The sequence below is a fragment of the Mastigoproctus giganteus genome, chromosome 1 (genome assembly GCF_048544385.1).
Source record: "Mastigoproctus giganteus isolate SK-2022 chromosome 1, ASM4854438v1, whole genome shotgun sequence".
Taxonomy (NCBI): Eukaryota; Metazoa; Arthropoda; class Arachnida; order Uropygi; family Thelyphonidae; genus Mastigoproctus; species Mastigoproctus giganteus.
In genome coordinates this window covers 200049131-200076619 of record NC_143575.1, presented here as the reverse complement: position 1 = coordinate 200076619, position 27489 = coordinate 200049131, and the positions used below count along the sequence as shown (strand labels likewise).

The 27489-nt window shown below is 36.6% G+C and overlaps 1 protein-coding gene across 2 annotated transcripts in view; it reads left to right on the top strand.

Annotated features, from left to right (window-relative positions):
- LOC150091448 (dnaJ homolog subfamily C member 8) overlaps nt 1-27489 on the top strand; it is a 270274-nt gene that overhangs the window by 51647 nt on the left and 191138 nt on the right. The window lies entirely within an intron of this gene.

The following is a 27489-nucleotide window of genomic DNA, read 5'->3' as shown; positions in this document are numbered from 1 at the left end:
ATTATTTTGCATTTTAAATATTATTTATTGTATATTTTAAATAGTATTAGTAATAGCCATAAAATGCAAGGAGGCCACAGGCTTTTACTACACCTGCCAAAAAAAAAAAAGGAAAGGAAAATAAAATAAATAATTAAGTAAGGCACCTATATGTTTTCTCTCCTTATATTGGTAAGTATCCAGATGTCTTGAATTTCTACAAGCTGTCATGATAAACTGTCTGCCTTAAATACCCATGGAGATAATTTATTCCAGTAATTAACAACCTTTCTGGCTAAAAAAAAAAAAAAGAAATGAAATTTAAATTTATGGCTCCTGGTTAAGGACTCATTTTTAATAATTTTTCATTTTACTTTTCTCCTCATAGAGCCTTATATGCCTCAACAGTTCTTAGAAACACTCCACTTCTAATGTTTGCCCAATCTGAAGAATAAGAATCAATCACAATCCCTGTCTCTTGACTTGTCGCCACTCTGCAATCCATCTTAAAATCTTACCCATGATCTTAACACATTCCAACTTATACAGTAACCTGTAAGCTTATATGGCTAGGGTATGCCTGGCAGGGGCTAAAGTATATGACGTAGAGCAGCTGTCATCTTTTAAGGGCACAAAAGGTGATATTGTTGTACATGTTGGCACTAATGATATTAAAAGTAGGAAATCCGAGGATTTAACAAGTACAGAGCAATGTTGATAAAACGTTGTGAGTTAGGATTGAAATTGAAAGTGTCTGCAATCCAGCTGAGACATGATAGGAGGGAGTACACGAGCCTTGTCAATCAATTCGGCCCTGGAGCAATTGTGGAAGTCTCATGGGGTGAAATTTTTCTCAGCATGGTCTATGCCTGTTAACAGAAGAGACTGTTTCTGGAGAGATGGAATACACTTAAATGGAAGGGGTGCAAGGATATTTGCTGATGCTATCGAGGCAGTGTTATGTGGGGTTGGAAAACTGCTAGCCTAGGGAGATACACGACTAATATATTAACAGTGGCTTCGGGCAGAGGTGAAAGTGGTTCTTGCACTTCTACTGAAACATGTAGCAGCCTGGAAAGTAAGGTGTTGAGGATTTCTAGATCTGCTGGAACAAGCAAATACATGGGCTCTGTTAGGGATAATAAGAGCAAAAATAGTTGTAGGTATACATGTATATACACTAATGCCAGGAGCATAGCAAATAAATTTGAAGTACTGATTGAATCATCAAATGCAGACATTGTGAGGATATCAGACACGTGTCACTCAGATACAGCAGGCCCTCGTTATAACGCGGTTCGCTTTACGCTGATTCGATATAACACTGTTCTTATATTATAACCCGTATCTGACTATAACACTGTCACAAATCACTATAACGCTCTTTTACAGATTGCATTTTTGGCATATTTAATGAAATCGTTTCATTTGACAGAGTCGATAGCTTGAAAATGAATAGCAAAACAGCATTAAAAAGTTTCCCACGGCATGAGCAATTTTCCCAAGCTCAGTGAAATTTTCTCACACACTAATTTAATTGCAGTACAGTGACTTGTTACATAGTTCCGAGATCAACATTATAAAAAATGATCAAGTATATTGCTTGTAATATTTGCATTCTATGCATTTATCCAAAGTCTAGTCATCACTCAGTACAGTATTAGACATCGTGGGTAATGGGCAGTTTACTCAAACATCGTATCATAATTAATGCAACCAATGCAGTTACACTTTCAAAGAGTTAATAATGGTGGATAAGAATGAAAAAGCAACGTCTGGTTGCAGTACGAAGACTACAAATGTAAGAAAAAGACTGAATTTGAAAATTAAATTAGACGTTTTGAAGCGAATCGAGTCCGGTCAATGACAAGCAGATGCATGCCATAATTCAGGACTGGCAAGTTTAACTGTAAGAACAATTATAAAAAATGAAGAATTAATTTTATCTGAGGGAAAGCCAGCTGTTCCACTGCAAGCAACTAGGGCTAGGCCGGCTATTAGGATTGAAATGGAGAGACTTTTACTAATTTTGTTGAAGATAAAATCCAATGCAGAATTCAGTTAAGTTAAATATTATAAAAAAAAAAAAAAAAAGACAGAAATTAGCCTATATGATGATCTGAAGAAACTCATCTAAAAAAAAAAAAAAAATGTGGAACCATTTAAAACTAGTAAGGGCTGGTTGAATAGATTTAAAATCCAGGGAGAGCAGCAAGTGCAGATCAAGGAGCCGAAACTTTCAAAACTGAACTTGTTAAAATTATTAAAGAGGGTATTATGTGTTATACTTCTCAACAAGTTTTTAACATAGATGAAGCTGGACTTTTTTGGAAACGAATGCCTAAAAGAAGTTTCATATTGAAAGAAGAAAAAACATGCCTGATTTCAAAGCGGCGAAGGATCGGTTGACTTTATTGTTGGGTGGTAATGCTGCGGGGGGATTTAAAATTAAATCCCCTTTTAGTTTACCAGGAAGAGGGCCAAAGTACAACCCAAAATCGGCACATCTTTCATGATTAAATTCGCTATTTTAATTGAAATTTTAAGTTATATTGGAAAATTAAGTTTAATTTTGATACGTAAGTAGTTACCACATAATTATATACATATGTAATGCAGAATATTTTATATGTACAAATATTTGAATATTAAATATTTTGACTGACATTTGTGCATATTTTCATTACCATTAATTATTGAATAGGAAATATCCCATGGCACCGATCGCAACTCACAAATACATATGTTACCTTATGGGAATGCAGCGCTCACTTAGCGCTCTGTTTTTCCGGAACGAATTATCAGCGGGAGTCACCTGTATAAGGGAATCAGAACTGAATATGGGGAGTAAAACGTGGATAGAAAGCAATGTATAGAGTTTCCATTAGCCCTAGGGGGTTTCCTCAAATTGCACGTTGTAACTCTGTGAAGGCCAGATAAGGTGCATATTGTTGGTTTCTGTACTATAGCGTTAGGTTATATTGTTCATGTGGCTACTTAGCCTAGGAGCCCACGGAGCACCGCTTGTTCCTAGTTTTCCATCATGGGCACACTGAGTCTGGTCAGGTAAATAGGGACTTTGTGGCAGGGTGAACCCTGTCATTGCCTGAACCTACCAGATAGAGTCCAGGAAAAAAAAAAAAAAGTGAAGTTTTTGTTGGAAAGGAGTGTGAGGGTGACAGGGTAAGTGTGGAGTACGGCTGAAGGCAAAGGTGTTAGTAGGAAGTAGAACAGTATTGGACAGAAGGGGCACCTCTGTGGAGGGAGCCCATCCTCCAGGGGGGGGGATGATAAGAACGTATAAAGTGTGATGTATGGCTCACCAGGCAAAAGCTTTTGGGTTGTTGAGGGTAGGGAGAGGGACTAATCCCTAGGAATAAACAGGATTTAGTCATAGGTACAGCGTGTCCAATGTGTGGTTGGTTGCCTGCTGGCTTGGCGCTCAGTTTATTGGGCAGTTAATTCCACACTGGTGGCAAACCACCTGCCTCCAGTCTTAGCATCCCACATCATGCTGCCAAGGAGGAAGCAGAATTTGCCTTTTTAGGCCCTGACTTTTTTGGCTAGATACTTTAGATGTGGAAGGAGGTTGACTTATTGTCAAACACAACTCCCAGGAACTTTAATTCTAGTACTATTTTTATAGATAACTCTGACTGGAGACACACCTTCTCAGAAGTACCCTTTAGATCAGGGGTGGGCAACAGCCGGCCCGCGACGATGTTGAATCCGGCCCCCTCGGTAAATGCATAAATATAGAAAATCCATACCTGACTACACTCGCCGTAAACGTTCGGCTTAATTCGGTTCAATCGGGAATCGCGGCCAGTACAACAGTAACTAAGTGATTCTACGCAGCGTCAAAGAGTTATTTCCTAATTATTATTGTAGCATCGATCGAACGAAGTTCCTTTGGGTTTAACTTCTTATTGAAAAAAATAATATTGGTGCGAGATATTTTATGTTTTATGCCTTTTCTAATTATTACAATTTTTAATTTAATATAATTTATAGCCCATAAAATGAGCCAATTAAAAAAAAAAGAAAAATTGATGCCGAATGCTGCATTTTCAATGATAATTGGACATTCAGATATTTTTTTTTAAAAATACATTAATAATTTGGTAATTCAAGTAATATAACATTTTTTAGGTTCTGATTTTTTTTATTAAATCGTTCAATCTATTCCGGCCCGCACCATTATGCGAAAATTTCATTCGGCCCGCATCATGATGCGAAAATTTCATTTGGCCCGCTGACGAAAAAAGTTGCCCACTCCTGCTTTAGACGGATAGCTTTAGTATTTTGTTGTTGTTGTTTGGTTTTTTAGGAGCATTAGCAACTAAGGCCATATTGCTCCGGGATATGCGGTGGTCATTCCCTGACCTTTCCGCATCCTCCGTATTTGGTGGTGACGGGCTCGAACCCCGGTCTAATCAAGAAGCGTGTGCTACGCGCTGCTGCTCCTTCCCACCTGGCTACGGAGGCGCCTAGTATTTTGTGCTGAGATGGATAATTTATGAAGCTGCACCCCTGTTGTAGTTTAAGACAAGGTTGGCTTGTTCTTCCAGTACTGCACTGGTGTCACCCTTGACCACAATTACATCATCTGCAAAGGCAGCTTTATCAGTTGTACTAAGATCCTGTTGAGAAATTCATCCAGTACCATGGTTCAGAAGTATGGACCCAGCATTGATCCTTGTGAAAGCCTTTTGTAACTGTACTTAATTTATTGAAATCTGGAGTGCACAGTGACCCTTTCTATCTGTAAGATAGTTCTTATGGCATCTATACAGATTGATTGGTGTGCTTATGTGACAAAGCCCTGACAAAGTCCACAGAGATGGCCAGCATATACTTTTTCTGAGTTGAGACTGCTGCAGTGACAATGTAGTGCATTGCATTTTCAGTTGAGCTGCTTGTTTAAATCCAAATTGTTCTGAATACAGTTTTGCCTCTTGGTAGTGGCCTGTTAATCTATAATATTAACGTTTCAAGTATTTTCCCTAAAATGGGTGGGGTGCTGAATTTTTAAAATTAACCTCAGATTTGCCAGTTTCCATGCTGTTGGAAATATCCTTTCAACAAGGCATTTATTAAATAACTGCAGGAGGTGATCTGGAAGAATGTCTGCAAATTTTTTAATGATTTCAACCTCTAAAAGGTCATGGCCAATACATTAATTGACTTTTGTTCTATCTTTTGCTGCATTTAACTCTTCGATTGTGAAGGGTATTTTCTGTGTGTTATTACTATAATTTTCTATGCATATTTCCATTTGCCCAGGGCTAAGTGCCAGATCATCTGGGGTAAAAAGGTCGTTAAGAGTATTTTTTTTATTTTATTTTATTTTTTTCAGTATCCTCCCATATTAAAGTTTGGGACCTATCTGATGTAACAGCAGTATTGATTAATTCTCCTCTTGGTGGCTTATTAGTGATGATCCGGTAGACCACACACCCCATGGGTTGCCATTTCCGGATGTGCCAACTAGAGCTTGCTACGAGTATTTTTCTTTTTTCTGATCAGTGCATTATAGGAATTCTTCAGGTTTTTATATTGTTCTCTTTCAACGTTTGTTTCATTTAGTGGCCATCTTGTTCTAATTCTTTGGAAATGTTTTCTTACCCTGCATATCCTTTGCATAAGGTTATCGAGCTCGGAGCACCACCAGGGGGACAGCATTAAATCTGGGCTTCTTTTTCCTCATGGATTGGTTACGGGTTGTTATCAACGTTTCTGTTAGTTTTTTGGTAAGTTCATTAGCATCTATTTGATTATAGTTATCCTAAGGGACTCCTAGCAAAAAGTGCCTATGGGAATCCTGAATGCTTCCCAGTTGACTGTTTTTTAAAGTTGTACCTGGTGATGTCAGGTACTGGAGGGCGGGTTACCACATCCTTCTGGAACAAGTTAAAAGTTGTGGCATGCCCCTTACACATGCCAGTCAACAAATTTGGTTGCAATTGCCTGTGTGACGACAGTGACATCAGTGTCACTCTTCTGCATAATACTACTATAAGTAGTCAGATTATATGGGTGCTTTAGCACCCTCAATGATGTAGTTGCTAAAAAAGCCTTCCAGCTGTATGGCTATGCCATAGTGCTCAGCGACAGTTGGCATCCATGGAAGCAAGTCTGCCACCGGGTGAGATGGTAAGAGCATTCTGCAAGTAATCAATGCTAATAGCTATACTTTCTCCTGGTCCACAATACAGGGAGATCACATGGATTGAGTCCAGCTGGCTTGTGATATGCACATGCCACCAGTGGTGTTCATAGTGTATTTACCTTAGCCACTCTGAGGGTGGTGTTTCTTATGGCTATGACTGCCCACTTGCAAATTCATTCTGAGGAAGATCTTCCAGAGTTCCCCCCTAAGTACTTAATGTGGGACAGGGCTTCAGTACCCCTGCTGACTGCCAAACAGCACTCCATTTTTGCAGGCTCCTGGCCCTGCATTCTATTTTCCTCTTTCCCTGGGTTGGGTGGGCTCTCCAACCAGGGGTTCCCCCAATTACTTCACCCTTTTCCCTTCTCCCTCTACTGGAGGGAGAAGGGGAAGGGGTGAAGTAATGCTTCTTCATCTTTCTTTTCCCCCTTGCTGTCACTCCCACTCTACTCCTATTTCCTCCACTCACTTTTGTTTTGTTTTTTTTAATTTGGCCTCTTTCAGGAAGCTCTACAAAACAACACACTGCAGCTTCCTCTTTCTGGAAGCTGTAGTGTATTGTTTTGTGTGCAAGTAGTGTTGGATTCTGTTGTTCTTCTGGCCTTTGGCCACGGGCCCCTAATAGACTCTACAATGCCCTGTGGCCAAACAACAGGATCCAACACTAATCGAACACAAAACAACACACTACACTTACTTCTGGCATTTACGTGATTAAAGGTGTAGTCAATTTTGTGCCTCTAAAACATCTTGGATTTTTGATTTTCCGATGACTAAAAGCCTTAATTTTTCACCAACTAGCATAGTGATTCTTTCTTTGCTTTGTTTTCTGCCAAAACATTTATCATCCTTAAAAGCAAGTGTTCTATTTGGTAAACATTTAAAGAATAAACCCATTTCGTCAGCATTAAAAACATCCTTAGGTTCATATTCTTCCAAAATCTTCTTTAAGGTATTGTTCCTCCAACTGTTGCAATCTTCTTCGCTTACATTAACACTTTCTCCACAAATAACCTTTTCCACAATTCTGTGACACTTAAATTTATCTAGTCACCCAGTGCTCGCATTAAATTCTGTATAAGGGACTGTGCAAATTTCAGAGCTTGTTGCTTAATTATTGGGCCCAATATTGGTATATTCTTTTCACGTATCATTTGCACTCATTTTAGAACAGTTTTATCAACATCTTCGTATATACACAACTTAATTCGCTTCTTGTCTGCTCCTCCTTCAATTGCATTTAAAACTGATTCTTGATTTTTTAAAATCGTAGATAAACTGCTTGCAGGAATGCCATATTTCTCTGCAACATTTTTTTTTCTTAAAACCCTGGTCAATATCAAAACAATCTTTGCTTTATTATTAATACTTTAAACACTTTCTCTTCGACATTGTTTTTGCAATTGTAAAAATTACTCGACTGCAGCTCTTGCCGATACATACACCATAAACTTCGCTGTGCTGGTCATGTAGTGAATTGTTAGTACTGCCTACTCAATGATGTTTGCTTGCCAATTCAACAGTATCACTTGACCTTTCCTATTAATCATTTTGAAGAAATATATGACTTTGTGAATTTATTTTATTCTGCTTTCATTCATATATACACAAAAGAAAATTTATGATTAATGTATGCTGTATGTTACTTTTCAGAAAAAAAAAATACAAGAGTATATAGCCATTGTAATTGATGACAAATTGTTCTAAAAGAACGAAATAAAAAAAAAAAAAAAAAATTCATGAACACCATCTACTGGGAGTCTTGTTAGATGAGAACCGACATATCATATAATGATTGACAGGAAGGTCACGTGGTACTGTTGAGGTGAGAAGCGAATGTCACTCAGTAGGCATTACTAAAAACCGACTATGGTAGCATTCTATATATTGCCACCGCAGCATGCTAAAGGTTTACTGCAGCAAATTTCGTTTTCCCCTTACCCAACATTAATTTACAAATCTACCCTATTTATTGTAAATTTTATGACCACTTTTAAGAAAACCCATTTGGTTTTATAATTGTAACAAAAATGAAACAAAGACCCTCCTACGGGAATGAATGGCCACAAGTGTTCACTAAAAGGATGATTAATTCCAGAGGAAAGGAGGCAGTATAATTGAGCGGCTGTTTAGCAGTAAATGTTTGAAAATCTTCAAAAATGCTTTTACTAATTTTTTTAAAAATTCGTTTTAGAGAGACTAACACTTCGCTATATGGGGTTAATTTTACATGTAATTTCGTTTCAAGGTGCAATGTTTTGCAAAAAAATTCGTAATATAGAGAAATTTGTTAAATATAAGTTCGTAATAGAGAAGTTCCACTGTATATATATATATATATATATATATATACAGCGCTTTTTTTGTAAAAAGATAGGTGCCGGTACTCATTCTTTGCTATCAGGAAAAATTCCGTGCCAGCACGGCTGGCACGCAGTGGGTGTGATGCCAGCTGCTTCCGTCTGTTAAGGAGATCACGTGACACTGGGCGGAATCAGCACCCGTCAATCACGGCTGTATTTCTCGAGATTAATTTTATTAACACAGTTTATTAAGCGTAAATTTATTATACAAGTGTATAAAAAATAAGTCAAAGGTGAGTCTTATTTAATAAATAAAAAATAATAAGTAAAATGTAAAAATAAGTACCAAGTAAAAAAATAAGTAAAAATAATTTCATAATGAAGTTTTGGTTGAGATTCAGAAACGGGTACCCCTTTCAGACTGCTAGCGATATGGCCATGATTGACGGGTGCTGACTCCGCCCATTGTCACGTTATCTCCTTAATAGACGGAAACGGCTGACATGGTTGACACGCAGTGCGTGCCAACCACATGATGTTAAGAAAGGTGCCGATATGCTGTACCGTTGCGTACCGCCACAAAAAAAGCCCTGTATATATATATATATATATATGGTCGACCACAGTTGATAACATATGCATGTGTTATATATAGGGGATCCACAAACTTTTTTTTTTTTTTTTTTTAATATATATATTTGAAGGGGTCCATGAACTTTTATATATTTGAAGGGATCCAAGCACATACTCACTGGATGTAACCCCAGGGGCTCACATCCAGTGAGTATGTGCTTGGCACACCCAGAGTCCTGAGCTGGATATCATCATCATCATTCTTCTCTTCCTTGGTGATTCCCTTCTCTCTCTCTCCAGGTAGTTCAGAAATTTTTTTTTTTTGGCTGGAGCAGCATAAGCCTCAGGCTTCCTTGCACCATATGGCTAATAATAATAATAAAAATAATATATTTGAACCAGCTCAGCAGCCATAACTTTATCAGCATTACTGTCTTGTTTAATTGTTATAAGTGTAGATAACAACTGATTTTGACTGACCTGATTATGGAGTTGTTGGTGCTGTATTCCAGAAGCATGCTTTTTAATATCATTTTCTCCTCCATGAGATATAGTAATTAACTTATTACATACCTTCCAAAATGCTGTTATCTTCAGGTAGTTCTTCACCCACCATATTTTACTAACTATTCATTTTGAAAAATACACATTGTTTTAGGGTTCTTTGAAAGAATCAAAGAACCCTAAGACAATGTGTCGTCCTGTAAGTACTAACGATGCTAAAAATATGAATGTCAAATGATTATACACAATTAAAATATATATACCTGCAAAATCAGGCTTAAAACTACAGCAAGATTAATTTTAGTTTGTTCACTACCAGCGAACATACATTAGTAACACAGCAGTAACAATGGCCGGCGAATGATTATGTACAGAGTGGGAGAGAACAAATAGTTCCCAGTGTGCAGATAGTGGTACAGTGTCCCCCGAGGTGTGCCAGCTAAACAATGCTGCCATTTAGATTTTATGTAGGTAGTAGAGTTCATTTGGCTGATTACAGGACATTTCAACCCAGTTTAGGGATGCAGGATTTTAAGTGCATTTTTGGTGCTCCCACGAAAATCTTCATGGGTGGTTGCCCTAAGAGGGGTTGAAATGAACAGCAGTGCAAAAATTAATTAGCTACAATCCGTAAGGGATTAAAACATGAATCCAGCAATTCCTCATTTATGGGTTTACAGCAATTTATGGCTGAGCTATTAAAGAGATGCTTGATGAGGGGTTAAGCGCAGGAAACGAAACTATTGCTAATATTTTGCATACAATTACAGCTGAGAAAATTATAATCATGTATACAATCCTGATCTCAGTTAGAAGTGCTTATGTATGCACTGTTAAATTTTTTTAGTAACAGTTTCAGTTGAATATTGAGCGAAAAAACAAATGGTAGCATAGTATCTACTTTGTTGTATGCCATGACAAATAGCATCAATCATCAATTGTGCCATTGATACTGTAGGAACAAAAATTGGTCAGAAGTAAGCTTAAAACTGTATAACATAGTAAAAATGCTCTCACCTGATAGCCAGCAACTTTATTCATATATGCCCCAGAAAATCTATTATTAATGCTTAAGAAATATGGAACATGAATAAATGTGGTCCAACAGCCAAGATGGTGACGTTACAGAAAATACAAAGTATTCATAGTATTCTTGTATTATAGGCAGTCTCCAGGGGTTCCCCTATACACCATTAATGCATCTGACCGGGCATTTGCCAAGGCTGACAAGTGGGCGTAAATGTAGGTGCTTTGAGGATATTTTTTCCTTAATCACAAATGCTTAAAAGTCCTTACAAGTATATTGACAATTCGTCTTCACGCAATTTCACTTTTTACAGTAGACTTTCAGAATAATGGCACTTTCGGGGATTCAAGGTGCTGTTATTTTGATTTTTCCGTTACTAGGAAGTTTTATTTTAAATATATTTAATGCAGAAATAATGAGGCTAAATAACAAATAGAGAGATTAAGAATGCAGTTTTATTGATTGCACATAAAAAAACATAAACATGTTAACGATCCAGTGTTATATTTTGCCATTAATACACTTCTACTTATGCCCCATTCTATTTTCTTTATTATATCAAGTTTAGTCTTTGCAGGGTAGAAAAAGACCAGGGTTCAAATCCAGTCGATGACGTGAACCTTTATGGTCTTTTTTTCACTTCGTGGCTGAGTTAGTCGGTCTCAGGCGTAGATAGGAAGGTCCCCCCCCCCCAGAAACCAGGGTTTTTTGTCCAGCAAAACAGGCGGATCGACCAGAGAACACACACAGTTTACAGACACGATACACATGGGTATATGAATTAACTTTCCGAGTGACCCTAATGTAATAGTTTGGATTATATCAGGTTTGTCACTAAGCTTTAATGTTTTTCTTCTTTTCTTCTATGTATGAGCTTATTAATTTTTGGAGCCATAATGAGAGGTTTTTAATTTAAAATAAATGTAAAACAGCAGTATGTTCTGTGATATCAGAGATGAACGTATACAAATACAGTAATCATGTGAATTGTCGTTTTCTTTTTTTCATCACTGCAAGAAATCAGAAATTCTGAAGAAATATTTGACAACATATGTTTTGAGACAAATGAACTTGAAGCACTTCAGAGAAGCCCTCACAATGTTCAAGCCACGTGGACTGTGTCCCATTGGCTCTTTCTTCGGAGAATTACACTCTAGCCCTTCACCTCTACATCCTTTCCTTCCAGATTGTAGAGTCACTTCAGTTTTGTTTGAGAGCAAAGTGGGAGCTTTTGTTTGCATTTTGTGTAATATTTGTTAGACGTCGGGTTATTCTGGTGAAGTTGCAATTGTCCAACCATTTTTGATGACATCATGTCAAACTATCATCGTGTAGTGCGTGCTTCATTCACATATCGTAAGCTGTGGCAGCATCTCTTGTAACTTAACCCTGTGAAGCTTTGACAGAAAATTTCATTTTGACCATTATTATGGTGCAGCCTAAGAGAATAAGGCTGCACCATAATAATGTTCACTTCACTGTTGTCTCCAGATAAAATTTTTAATTGTTATGGTATATAACTATTTTTCTTCATTCTTTTGAGGATATTATGTGGTTTTTGTGATTGCTACTATATCCCTGATATGCCAAAGCATATCAGGGATATAGTAGCAATATTTTATGTCATTCCTGAGTTATGTAAAACTCGACATGTAAGAAGTCCTTACATAAGTATCTCTTACATACGTTGGGGACAGACTGTATTGAGGTCATTACTCAGAGATATGTTGAAGACTGCTATGTGCAAAGTTGTTATATTAGCAGTTTTAAAATTTTCCACTTTGTTTTGGAAATTGATTACCAGATGGACGATTCTGATTTAGTCATAGGCATTTCTATTGTCGTAGTTGTGGAGATTCTAAAACAAGAGAAGATTTTGTTTATTGAGGAACTACTTTATTGCTGCATATGACTACATGGTTATAAATTTCTATTGAAAAATAATATTACTATAAATGCTGAGGTAGCACAAATTTTATCAACTGGCAGCAAATTTAAAATTTTTTGTAGAAAAGTTTCCATTACTTCTTGGTGTTGTTAAAGAAATAGATAATTTGCAGCCCCATTTCTCTAAGTTTCAATGTGAGAATCTACCAGATGCTATTATAAAAGAAGAAAGAATTTATGTACAGTGGTCCTTGATTGGGGAACTGACAAGTGCACGTGGAAGCTTGAAATATAACAAATTATGCCAGGTCAAGCTTGGCATTTTAACATTTATTTTTAGCAATGCTGAGTGTGAAAGAATATTAAGTCAGGTTAGAAAAACAAAAATGGAGTTCAAATCTATTTCGGGGTGAAGTTTTGTAAATGTTCCTGACAGCCAGGAGTCTAGGCAGCAGGGACATCGTTATGAACATAATTTTGAATCAACATTTCTGAAGAGCGTAACTGGTAAACAGTCTGAACACTACTGATAAACAATCCTATATCTATATTTTAATATAAAATATATATTTTGTCAGTGAAATAAAATTTCTAGTTCAGTGTGGACTTTATAAAAAACCTTCCTTTTCAAAAATCTCCTGTTTTGTGTGATGAACTGCTTTTTTTTGCAAAAAACGTCTTTTTTGACTTAAAAATCTCTTATTTCCTTTTTTTTTTTTTTTCTAAAGAACTGCTTTTTGCAAAAAAAAACTGTTTCTTGCCAGTTTTGGCCTAAAAATCTGTTTTTCTCCAGTTTTTTTTGAAAGTCAAAGGTTGGCAGCTATGTCTATACCATCAGCATTTATGAAAATTTGTTATTAATTTTTATTCCTTCTTCACTAATACTATGCAGTTTGCAACACTAAAATATCATAATCATAATTTTAGTAATTATTTTATTCCATTTTGTTTCAATTTGTTGCTAGTTTTTAGAAGCTATATCATGCAGTTGTCAGTAGACAATTTTTCCTTTAGATTTTGTTGTATGCCAAATACACCTCTAAAAAAGGTGCTAACAATGCGGTTTGGAAAAAAAAAATAATAGTAATAATAAATTCTTTTTTTTTTTGTGTAGTATGCAATTTTTTTTTCTTAAGCACAATGTTGAGGGCAGTATGAAATTTTCTACTTGGCACTAAGGTTTTTCAGATTATATCAGTGCTGCTAGTGTATAATTTTCTTTGAAGTTTAGTTATTTCTTAGATCAAGTAAACAGTGTATAATAATAGGTTTTCCAAAAAAACAGCCATTATGAACAGATGCATTTTCCTTGTGTAACATGAAAGTGGTCTGAAGATTTCTTTGGCACTAATTTTTATTAGTTTCTAATGAAGATGCCATTAGATAATTTTCCTTAAAATTTTGAAATATTCTATATTTCAGATAATATTTCATGTATTTATAATATATTCCAAAGAAATATGTTATAATACAAATTTTAAAGAACAGTGCTCACTTTTTTACTTTTGTGTGCAGCATGTGGAAACATCTATTCCAAGATAATTTTCTGATAGATCAAACATGCAGCCACAAGGATTTCTATAATCTTTTTTCAAAAAAAAGATTACAGTAGTTCTCGACTTTGAGTTAATTCGTTCCTAGCGTGTGCTCGTAAAGTGGGAATTTATTTCCCATAGACATAAGGTTAAAAATAGGGGGTTACATTCTCAACAATGAAATTAGTTAGCTAATTAGTTTGTTTAAACAATGATTGATTTATCGAAAGAAATGAAAATGTAGCCTGTAAAATCAAGCAAATTATAATAATAGAGAAATTATTTACAACTTACAAAAGTGTTAGTAAACTTATAAAAGTGTTAAAGAATGTTTATTCTTCATCATTGTGTGGTAAAAAACCACACAATTCCAGCTACCGGTATTTTCGCAAATGCAAGAAGATCGAGTTTAGTACCTGTTTATAATTGCTTGCAGTAACAGAAAAGCCCAATAAACCGGAAAGTGCAAATTGTTTTTATTGTTTTATGGTTGTGATCTCCAGAAATGTGCTTTAGAAAAATATCACAAAGACGTTTAAAATTGATTCTTATAATGGAATGTATGATAACAATGAAAGTGTAGTGCATTTTAATGATTTGAATTGTTAACTAATACAATTTACAAACCACGCTCACGACCTGTTATATGGCCTTAAGGTCATGCTCGTGACCTTAAAAATGACTTTATTTTAGAGAGAGAAATAGCTTAGTTATACAGCAAAAATTTCAACTTCTGAGATCTTGAAATGAATTACCAAAAAACAATGTGTTAAATGGGTTCACATTACGATGTTTTAACGATACGATGGTGTCTCTGGAACGGATTAATATCGTAAAGCGGGGCACACTGTATTGTATAGCTATGCACGTGGTTTGGAATGCGGTATTTATAGTCGCCTCCGTAGCCAGGTGGGAAGGAGCAGCAGTGCATAGCGCACGCGTCTTGATTAGACCGGGGTTCGAGCCCGTCACTACCAAATACGGAAGATGCGGGAAGGTCAGGGAATGACCACTGCATATTCCCGGAGCAATATGGTCTTAGTTGCTAATGCTCCTAAAAAAAAAAACAGCGGTATTTATGAATGTTTAACATTCATTTTTTTGCAATTAATGTTCATATTTTCGATTTTGTTGATACTTGATACTTGGAAAAAAAAACTCGTAAAGCGAGTACTGCCTGTATATGCTATGGTATGCCCATGTTTTTTCTTTTTTTTTTTTTTACATGCAACAGAGTGCTTGTGAAGTTGTTTTCTGTTGAGCTCTAGTTTTTTGGTGGTATATACCAGGAATGTTAATAAATAATATTCCTTAAAGTTCTTGTTACCAGATCAAATACACATCCAAGAAGGTTTTATGATGTATTTTTTTTATGTAAACATTATATCTATGTAGCTTCATCAGCATTTAAAGCTAATTTTTTTTTTTTAACTCTTGTATCACATATGTATTTTTTTTCCCCGAATAATTATTATTTCTGTATAAATTGTAAATTTTCACTACATAGAAATATCTTGGGTGGTACCTCCTTTAAAAATCCTTGCTCAAAGGAGAGCAAGTGGGTCACCACTGTAGTCAAACCTATGCCTAGAATATAAAATTCAGTCATGCACTCTACTGTAAATACTACTTATGTGCTATAGTATTACTCATACTTGCCAGTGATCTCTGCTAGCTTTTTATTGATCTAAAACAAATTAGCTTTATTTCTATACTCTGTCTGATGTTCAGTTCATAAAGTTCACTGTGACTAAAAGTTGGAAATGTTTGTCAGGTTAAAAAAAATATAAAGTAAGTGAAATTTTAAAGTTTATCAGTAACATCAATTGCATTTTACAAATCAAAATAAAAAAAAAAAGCCACCATGGGAATTGAACCAAAGTTTAAACACAAATGTCCCATGTTAAATTGTGTGATCAAGTGCCGTTATTACCATACAAAGGGTACTAGGAAAGTTTTGCAATATGACGCAACAATGAATCACAGGAAGCTGCTTGTTGCTGCATGTTGAGACATGTTCATACGTGCATAGTAGCCGCCGCGCCAAGTCGATGGGCTCAGTTATTCATTAGTAGTGAGAATGTAAAGTGCTTGCGATGGCATCGTGGTCACGAAATGAGATAAGGACAGTTTTGCGGTATAATTTCGTGCGTGGTTTAACCATAGACCAGTGCTTAGAAGAAATGACTCTTGCACTAGATGATGATTGTCCACATCGTACAACGATATTCAGGTGGTATAGAGAATTCCAAAGGGGAAATTTCACTCTGGAGGATTCTGGGAGGCCGGGAAGGCCACGAACGTCAGTTACGGAGGAAAACGTTACTGCTGTGAGGAAAATGCTTGACGAAAACAGGCGAGTGACCTACCAACAGATAGAGGATACTTTGGGCCTAAATGCACCAGCAATTAATTCGATTCTGCAAGATCATTTGCACGTGAAGAAACTTTGTTCTCTCTGGGTGCCGCATCAACTGACTGAAGAGCAGATGACACGACGTGTGACTTGGTGCCGGGAGATGTTAAAAAAGTTTGATAAGGGACAATCTCGGTATGTGAACAACATCGTGACAGGTGACGAGACTTGGCTGTACTATTACGATCTGCCGACCAAGGCTCAAAACAAAGTTTGGGTCTTTGATGATGACGACACACCCGTAATTGTCAGAAAATCCCGATCTGTAAAGAAGAAAATGATAGCTGTATTTTTCAAATCGAGTGGAATTGTGGAACGTGTCGTTTTGGACACGCAGAAGACAGTCACAGCTAAGTGGTATACTGAACAATGCCTGCCTAAAGTCATTGGATCTATGAAGAACCTGCGGCCAAAGTCAAGAATGGACACCTGGTACCTCCATCACGAAAATGCTCCAGCTGACCGCGCGAAAGCCTGCACCGAATATTTGACCACGACAGGACTGAAACTTCTCGAGCACCCTCCCTACAGTCCAGACCTTGCTCCCTGCGACTTTGCACTGTTCCCGCATGTGAAAATGAAGCTAAAAGGGAGGCGGTTTTCCAGTGATGAGAACCTTCTACGGGCTTGGGACAACAAGTGTGCTTTACTCCCTAGTGAAACTTGGCAGAACTGGTTTAAAGATTGGTTTCGGAGGATGGAGAGGTGTATTGAATGTAGAGGAAATTACTTTGAAAAAATTAAATAAACAAAGCTGTATTGCAAAACTTTCCTAGTACCCTTTGTATATTCTTTGCTCTTAATTTTTGAAGGTGTCTTGTTGTTTTTTTTTTTTTTTTTGTTACCCAGTGATGGTGGTGGTAGTGCCCCAAAGGATAGCAAACATAGTAACAGTGCACCTGTGTTTGCTATCCCTTTTCTACAAATTTATTTTACATTTCTGGAAAAAGTTTTGGATTTTTTTGTATTCTGGTTGAATTCAAAAATGTTTTATTTCAGCCTTTCTGAATAGTTTGCAATTTTTATTTAAAAAAAAAAATGTAATAATTACTACAAACTAAAAAAAAAAAGTTTTTTTTCCAGTTGAGAAGACTGTTTAAGCACACAATTTCAAAAATGCATCTATTTATGCTCATTATGTGTACAAATTCTTTTAAGCTTTAGAAATTTATTAGCTACTATTATTTACTTTCATTTTCAAAAATTTATTTCAAATTTGGCATGCTGTGAAATGTGCTCAATTTGGACTCGCTTTGCTTAATGTATTGTGTAGTGTAATAGACATCTTAAGTGAATGTTGCATTTCATGTTCTCATCTTTATTTCTGCATAAACAGTAACAAATATTTTAAAAACAACTTCTGCGAAATTGTAGATGTTTTTATAATTCGTGGCAGAGGAAAAGCAAGTAACCTTGAATTACAAACAAACATGTAATTCAAAACTTAGTAGCAGTGTCAGTACCTATCAAGAACCATGTCACTTTTCACTTAGTTAGTTGCAAAGGTGGGTGGCACTGTGCACGCATGCACACACTTTTAATTACTCTGTACAAGCTGTGAAAATCGCTTCAGGAACTATCGTGGTAAAAGTTTGTCTATATTTAAGAAGCTAGAAAAAATTTCGGATTTTTAATCACCAATTAAAGAGTGCAGTGGGTTTGCTATTTTGAAAACTACACCAGTGTGGTGTAGCCACTGAAAGCCATGTTAACTAAGCAATTTTTAATATTTGGTAATTTGGACAATTTTATGTATATCTTATATAAAGGTATGTATAGCATATATTGTTCATTGTAACTAAGAGTTGTAATTTTTTTTCCATTGCTATTAATGGGATCACATCATAAATAAATAAGTATCACTCAAAGAAATTACATTGTTAAGGAGGAGTGGCTCACCCTGAACAGCATATGGCCAGAGGGGGGTTCATATCAAAATTAATATAACAGAAATACATGACATTTAATTATACACATTTCAAAGATAACAAAAAAATGGATATCAAATTTAAATTTAAAACCCAGTGTAGAGTAGGCAGCCAGTGGAAAACAGAAAATATTAAAATGCAGAGTATTTCATTTAAAATTAATTGTAATTAAAATGACAAAATATCCTTTATTTTTAAATTATATACATTTCAGATATGTTTTAATTTAATTTAAAATGTATTTGTCCCTAGCATTGTATGGCCATAGGAAACTGTCGTATCTTTTCAAAGTAGCAGATTTACCAATGATGATGTTTTCTGATATTCGTGACTGATAATTGCTGTTATCTGTATGTCATATAAACTTTTATAGATATCACTTTTTTTTTTTTTTTTTTTTGTAATTATGTGAAGTTTAGGAAACTTTTCCATGTTTACTGCTTTTGCAGCTATGGATTAGCTTCTCCTAGCAGTGTGGGATACGGTAAAGTGCCAAGAATTGAGAAAAGATAATAAAAATGTAAACTGCAGCCATTATCAACCCACTGCAGGATGGAAGCCTCCTCAACAATTCATGCTGAGGGAAATGGACCATAATCTGCTACGCTGGTTCAGTGCGGGTTGGCAGATCGACCGTATTTAGCAGTCAGGGGCTTGAACCCCAGTCTACTCAAAGAGCGTGTGCTACTGCACTCCCGCTCCTGACCGCTCGGCTACGGAGAGAAAATGTAATACAGGGACATTATCTAAAATTAAAATGATGATAATAAACATTGCTCATGTACCAAGCTTATGTAATGAGCAGTTTTAAATAGCAATAGCTATCAGTTGATTAGTAGCAGTAAATGAGAGACGTACATGACACAGTGTGATTCACATTGGAAAACATGCTACTTCTTGAAGCTACCCTTTTTTTTTTTTTCTTTTTTTAATAAAATTTTCTTCACATATTGATTAATATGGAACGTCTTTTATTAATATGGATAGAAGATTGTAATCAAAAGACAATTCCTTTGAATCAAAACATCATTCAAGTAAAAGCCATGAGCTTTTATAACACACTGAAGGAAAAAGAAGAAAATTAAAGAGGAGGAGGCTAAAGAAATATTTACAGGCTGTCACGGTTGGTTTTTCCGCTTTAAAAATCGTGTTGGTTGGGCTTCAATGTTTGTATTTCAGGCGAAAGTGCAAGTGAAATTGCACACAAAGACACTGCTGCATGATTTCCCAATGAATTGAAAGACATCACTGAAGAATGTGACTGACTACAAGGACAAACAAAACTACTCTGAAAAAAAAAAAAAAAAAAGGCCCAACCTGGATATAAAGCATCAAAATATCATATAACACTTTTGTTGGGTGGAAACTCATCTGGGGATTTTAAATTGAAGCCTCTACTTGTGTCCAGAGCAGAAAACCCAAGAGCTCTAATGGGTTGCGTAAAAAGCACATTGCCTGTAATTTGCTGATCCAATAAGATAGCATGGATTAAAAGAATTACAAGAGAAATTGTTTACAGAATGGTTCAAAAATTATTTTTGTCCGACGGTTGAACATTACTGCAAAGATGAAGGGATGGAGTTCAAAATTTTGTTGCTTTTAGACAATGCACCAGGCCATCCACCTGAAATTTCTGATCTCACTGAAAATGTAAAAATATGCTTTCTTCCACCTAACACAACGTCTCTCTTACAACCCATGGATCAAGGTGTAATTGCCACATTCAAGGCATATTATCTGCGTTGAACTTTTTCTCAAACAATCGAAGCTTCAACAGGAGTGGGATTATCATCTTTACAAACATTTTGGAAAAATTATAACATCAGGAATGCGATCAAAAGTATATCTGCATCTTGACTAGAAATCACTGCTAACGACATGCATTCTATTTGGCAGCATGTTTTTCCCCATCTGGCAAATGATTTCACTGGTTTTGAATTGCAAGTTCAGACAATTGCCGGAGACATTGTGAAGATTGGAAAAGACTTTGGATTTGAAACTTTGGACGCTGCCAATATACATGACTGCATTGACTCACATGCAAATGACTTAGATGATGCAACTCTCCTTGAAATTGACATGCAAACTGCATATGAAGAAGAGGAAAACAATTCTGAATTGGATAACACTAAAGTGCCACCAAAATAATTTTCAACAGAAGAATTGGAGAAAGTTTTTCGAGTGGGGGGGGGGAGGTTGACATGGCCTGCGAGGCTATTATGAATGGAGATCCGAATGTTGAACATAGCATCAAGATATGGCAAATTTTACAAGATGGGATTTGATGCTACAAAGACTTGTACGCTGAGAAAAAGAAGAGATGACTTCACTAGACTTCGTTATTGAAATACTTAAATAAACAAAGCTTTTTTCTCATCTTTCATGATGTTACCTTTTCATTAATAAAATTTTTGCAATTTTTTTAAAATTTCAAATCCTTTTAATTGGCTATCAAGCATATTTTGTTTATAGATTTACAGGAATACCTCGCATAGCACAGTTAATTCGTGCCAAAAAAAATACCGCGCTATGCGAAACCGCACTGATCGAGGTATTATTAGTATGTATTTTAATGTAATGCGTTCCAACAATTTGATTAATGGGTCAAGTTGCAAAAATATATAGGTGTTTGTTTACCCTAAATTGATGCACACGAAGTTTTTGCAAAAAAAGAAATTAAAATGATAAAAATGAAAAATACTAGTAAGTATAGCACAAATGATTTTATAGCAGTATGTACATACCAAAAGAATATAATTGAAGTATGTACTGTATTTTTATTTTGAAAAATAACTGATCAGCTTAGTTTGCCCAGTTTTTTTCTTCTTTTTATCTGCATACATAATCTTAATCGAATGTCATTTTGCAACTCCTGCTTTACTTTCATACCTCGTTCGATGTTTTGATCTAGAACTCTCAGTGTCATTACATTTCTTCTTTCCACTCATATTTATGTATAAAGGTGTAATGTTTTTAAAAAATAATCTTTAATAAAAATACACAGCAAAAAATATTTGTACAGCTTACGCACAGTGAACGACCTTACCGCTCGGAATCTAGAGTGTCATACTAATGTATGAATGCTAGTAGAGTCCGTATATAATTGGAGTTGCGACAACGGTCAGCGTGGCCTTGAATCCATAACGCATTGGCCTATGTGCTGGCATTATAATATATACATACATATCAAATGTATCGGTGCATTATAATATATACATACATATCAAATGTATCGGTGCGTAATGCAGTTAATTTTTTTTTTTCAATTTGTAAACAGCGCTATGCGAGGTATTCCTGTATTATAATTTGTGTATAGACTGTTTCTCTGGTACGCATTCAATTAAAATCCATTATAATTAGGCCCCGGGTGCCAAGCGTATTTTGAGGCCAAGCTATATTTTTGCGATTCATAAAGTGCTCTTGATAAGCGACTGAAATTATATTTTACGTTCACATTTCTTTCAACAGTCTTACTTTAAAAACAGTTCTATACTTGAAAAGTAACAAGTAGAACACAGAAAGGAAATACACCTTTCTTTACATTTCCTTCTATTTATATTTTTACTAATTAACTAACACTTCAACTGCTTGGCCTCCGAGCGGCACTGCTCCTGCCTCCCCGTGGTGGGGCCGGTAACCTGGGGAAAAAGTTATCCTCCAGGGCGAAAAGGAGTAACGATGGATATAAATGACTATCCACCACTAGAGCCTTCAAATTCAAGGCCAGACAAACCAAATTATGATGACCTGAACCAACCAAAAAGACTCCGAAGAGAAGTGCAGTGCAATGAGATGCCAAACTTCCTTGTAATACATTCACTCTCCAACCAGCCTGTCGGCAAATTATCACTATTTGTCATCCAAAGATTTTTGGAATCCATTGCTGGTACACCGAAAATGGTTAAACGACTGCAATCCGGAGACCTCCTAATCGAAACAGCCTCCTCAAAACATTCAGAGTGGCTGCTTAAAACAACAACGTTTGCTGGGCTACCGGTATCTATCACTCCCCACAATATGTTAAACTCATCAAAAGGTGTCATCACAGAGTGGGACCTGATTACAGTATCTGAAGAGGAATTAGTGCAGGAACTGGGCAATCAAAAAGTAATTAGTGCAAAACGTATAAAGACCAAAAAAGATGGAAATCTTGTTCCAACCCGATCCATAATTTTAACATTCAGCACCCCAGATTTACCATCCTCAGTAAAAGCTGGCTATTTAAACTGCCGAATACGGCCTTATATACCTAATCCCATATATTGCTTTAAATGCCAAAAATATGGACACTCGCAACAAGCATGTAGAGGTGATGCCATTTGCCCAATTTGTGGTTCCAAGGAGCATACACAAACAGACTGTTCAGCCTCAAGTCCCATTTGCCCCAACTGCAAAGAAAGTCACCCAGCCGTTTCCAAATCTTGTGAAATGTGGAAAACGGGGAAGAAAATCCAAAGATATAAAATAGAGCACAAAGTTACGTACCCCGAGGCACGCAGACAGGTTATGTCGACCATGCCCAGTCGTTCATATGCATCTCACACTCGAAGCTTTAATTCAATAGCAGCTCAAACAGATGTATCAATACTTCCCTGCACATCTCTAGCTAACTGGGTTAAAAACACATTATCAAACCCAATAAAAGACTCATCAAATTAAAATCAGTGAATCGACCAACACTCCAATCAGTATCCCGATTGAGACTCGGACAGTCCCACATGACAAAGAAAAACTACTAAACACAACAATAAACCTGAATCATCCACTAGTAGTATGGAAGTAGATGTAAACCCAGATCATGAAGAACCATTACTAGAACTTCACGCAAATGATACTACGGATACCGGACGCCCTACCTTCCCGAAAAAAGACCAAAAGAAATCCTCCTCAAACAAAAAACAGTCAGATGAATCATCCTCAACTAAACCAAAATGAACCACAGGATCTTACAATGGAATTGCAGAGGCTTTCATTTCAACACAGACAATATTCAATACCTAATTAACCAATATTCTCCGGTTGCCTTTTGTTTACAGGAAACTTACCTAACCACACAAATTTCTCCTTTGATAAAGAACTATTGCATATATCGAAGAGATCGAAATACTGCTAGCGCTGCCCATGGTGGTGTGGCAATCCTAGTAAATTCAAAGATCCCAACTAAACATATCCCACTCCAAACTAAAATAGAAGCTGTTGCTGTTCGTATAATTCTCCATAGTGCAATAACACTAGTCTCAATATACCTACCATCAAACTGTACTAACTCTTTAAAAGATCTTGAAGACCTCTTTATATAGATACTTCCACCTTTCTGTATATTAGGGGACTTTAACGGGCACCACCCATTATGGGGCTCTCCAAAATTGGATAGACGAGGCTGACTAATTGAAAGTTTTTTGGAGGCACTAAATCTCAGTATACTCAATACAGATGCACCGACACACGTACAGCTTCCAACAGGACACACCTCAGCAATAGATCTCTCAATTTGTTCTCCAGTACTAGTCCCAGCCATAGAGTGGTATGTAATAAATGATCCCATGGGCAGTGACCACCTCCCAATAGTATGCAACTTTCTGAAAGCAAAGACTCCTTCAATTCAACCCTGCAGAAAGTGGAAATTTGTCCGAGCAGACTGGGCAAAATTTCAGTCATCAATTGACCTTGATGAGGAAAAATCTGCCTCCAACACATTGATGATGTGACAGATAACATCACGTCGCATCTTCTAAATGTGGCTAAAGACACAATACCACTATCAAATCCGCCAGGCCGAAAGCATTATAATTACTGGTGGAATGACAAATGCACCACTGCAAAGTGAGCAAAAAATCAAGCCTGGAATTTGTTTCGGAAATGTCCGAGCACAGTCAATCTCATTAATTATTAGAAATTAAGGGCAAAAGCATGCTTCATACAAAAGCAAGCAAAGAAAGAATCCTGGACCCGTTTTGCATCCAGTTTTCACAGAAATACTAATCCCAAAATAATATGGAAAAAAAATTAGACAGCTGTCTGGCAAGTTTCCTACCATACCTTCTCCAATCCTCTCCTGGAATGGGAAAGATCTCTCTAATCCTGTAGATATAGCTAAAGCGTTAGGCAATACTTTTGCAGAAATCTCAGCAACGTCAGCCTATACTACTTCATTCCAAAGAATTAAAAACACTAAAGAAAAGCATGTTATTCATTTTCAAACTGCCCATCTTCTCCCATATAACAAACCTCTGCAATATTCTGAACTTTTACATGTCATTAGAACAGCTCGCAATGGTGCTGCTGGGCCAGATGGGATTTATTATGTCATGCTACAACATCTTGATGACAAAGCTTTGCGCTTGCTGCTGGTTTTTTGCAATCGCATATTTTTAGAAAATGTTTTTCCAGCTTCTTGGCATCACTCTACAATTTTTGCATTCCTGAAGCCTGGAAAAGATCCATCCAACCCGAATAGCTATAGACCCATATCTCTCTCAAGCTGCCTCAGTAAAATCCTTGAGAAAATTATCCACAGAAGACTCATCTGGATCATTGAGTCGGAACAGCTAATGAGCCATAGTCAATATGGCTTTCGTCAAAACAGGTCATGCTTAGATCTTATGGTCAAGGCCGAATTTGCCATCTGTAATGCTTTTGTCAAACATGAACATCTAGTAATGGTTTCAATAGACGTAGAGAAGGCTTTTGATATCACCTGGCGGTATGGTATACTTAGTGATCTTTACCTTCTCGGACTACAAGGCAACCTTCCTATATTTGTTCAGAACTTTCTACATACTAGATCATTTCAAGTTCGATACCAACATGCCGTTTCCCCAACTTTCATCCAGGAAGAAGGTGTTTTACAGGGATCAGTACTGAGTGCCACTCTTTTTGCTCTGAGAATAGATCCTATCACTAAGCAGCTTCCAAATACAGTTGAGACTTACCTTTATGCAGATGACCTGTCCATCTCCTGTCATTCTCAAAACATGAGGTCTATTGAAAGACAGCTTCAGATATCACTTAATAAAATTCAACAATGGGCGAGCCTCAACGGCTATCGGCTCTCGCAGCAGAAAACAGTTGCCATCCACTTCTGTAGACAACGCAAACTTCATCCAGAACCTGAACTTCAAATTTCTAACGTCTTTGTCCCGGTCACTAGCAACATCTGATTTCTAGGATTAACCCTTGACAATAAGTTAAATTTCCTAGATCATATTAAAAATGTACGGACTTCATGTCTAAAAAAGTTAAACATACTCAGAGCTTTATCTGCCCAAACATGGGGTGTAGATCGTACCTCCCTTCTTCGGTTATACAGGGCATTAATCAGATCCCATCTCGATTATGATGCTCCAATCTATGATTCTGCCAGAAAGAGTGCATTACGCTGGCTTGATCCCATTCAGCACAGTGTTTTGAGAATTGGTGCATTCAGAACGTCGCCAGCACATAGTCTCTACATTGATGCTCATGAGCCCCCACTATCTTTACGCAAGAAAACACTGTTACTGAAATATGCTGTCAAGATACAAAGTTGTGCCTCTCATCCCGTTCAGTCATACCTTTTTAACCCACCGTTAGAAATCCTATGCAGAAACAAGCCTAGCATAGTAAAACCAACTGGTCTTCGCCTTCTTGAACTGGTGCAAGTTTGGAATATTTCCATCCATTCCATAAAGCAGGTAGCAACTTATACTCAACCTCCATGGACTCCTCCTCCTCTTCCAATCTGTAACACTTACCTCTGTCAATGGAGAAAGAATTCTTTGCAAGCATCAAATGTCAACCAAATTCATGCAGTTCACACTCCAAGATATTCTGATTTCTCCCCAATTTATACAGATGGCTCTAAATCTAATTCAAATGTTGGAGCAGCTGCAGTGTTTCCAAATACAGTTGTATCAGCTTCCCTTCCATCAGAATTTAGTATATTTTCTGCTGAATTATATGCAATAAAACTAACTTTAGAAAATCTCTATTCTGACTGTTCCTTAAAATCTGTTATTTACACTGATTCCCTCAGCTCAATCATGTCGTTATGTAATTCCTCAGATAAAGTTCACCCTGTTCTAGATGAAATTAGAAGCTTATTACTGCAAATTAAAGAACGCAATCAACAGGTCACTTTTTGCTGGATTCCAGCACATTCCGGTATTTTAGGCAATGAACTGGCCGATAAAGCTGCAAAAAATCCAACTACCTTAGATTTAACCAACATCCCTGTTCCAGCATCAGATTATGCACTAACCGTTCATGCTGCTTGCCTATCACAATGGACAGCACTCTGGCACTCTCAGACTAATAATAAACTCTTTCAGTTTAAACAAGACCCAAAAATTTGGCGCTCCAGTGTCTGTACATCGAGACGAGAAGAAGTCCTCTCAAGGGCAAGAATAGGACATACACTCATCTGACCCACCTTCATTTACTGACAGGAGATGATCCACCACAATGTACATATTGTTCTAACAGTTTGACTGTAAAACATATTCTTATTGCCTGCCTCTATTATAAACAAGCCAGAACTTCATCCTTGATCTCACTGGTTAATCTTCATAAACCAGTAACTCTTGAAAATCTGATTGGTGATAAGGCAAATATTTCTGAATTTTTTGACTTTCTCGGGCAAACTGGGCTTTTTAATTATTTCTGATTTCAGATTTTCTTCTGATTTACGGAAAACTCATGTTTTAATGTAATAAGTGAATAGGCACATTATAGCCTTAGCAGCTTATGTGCCATTAAGCCTCCATAACAACAACCATTATAATTATACCTCAATCAGCATGGTTTCACATAATACGGTACAGTTTTGGTACCAATTATCAGTGTAATGTGGCGTATTGCTGTACTGTGAATTATGAGACATTAATTTTTTGTTTGGTGTGTAACCTATGCCCGGCAAACAAACATGTCTCTCTTCTAGGCAATTCCCATTTCCACTTGGTTTCTGTGAGACATCAGTGACAGGTGTGTAACCTTGTCATAGAATTTTGGTTTTGTTGACTAAACATAAACAGCTGACAATATAGACATCCACATTGTATCTGCGAGATGTCACGTAGACATCTCGCAGATTCAAGTTTCAGCCTGAGGGATGAATGACATTAAATTCTAAAAAATACAATAAGAACTTTTTTTCATTTCCATTATTGGTTTCTGTTGATAATTTTG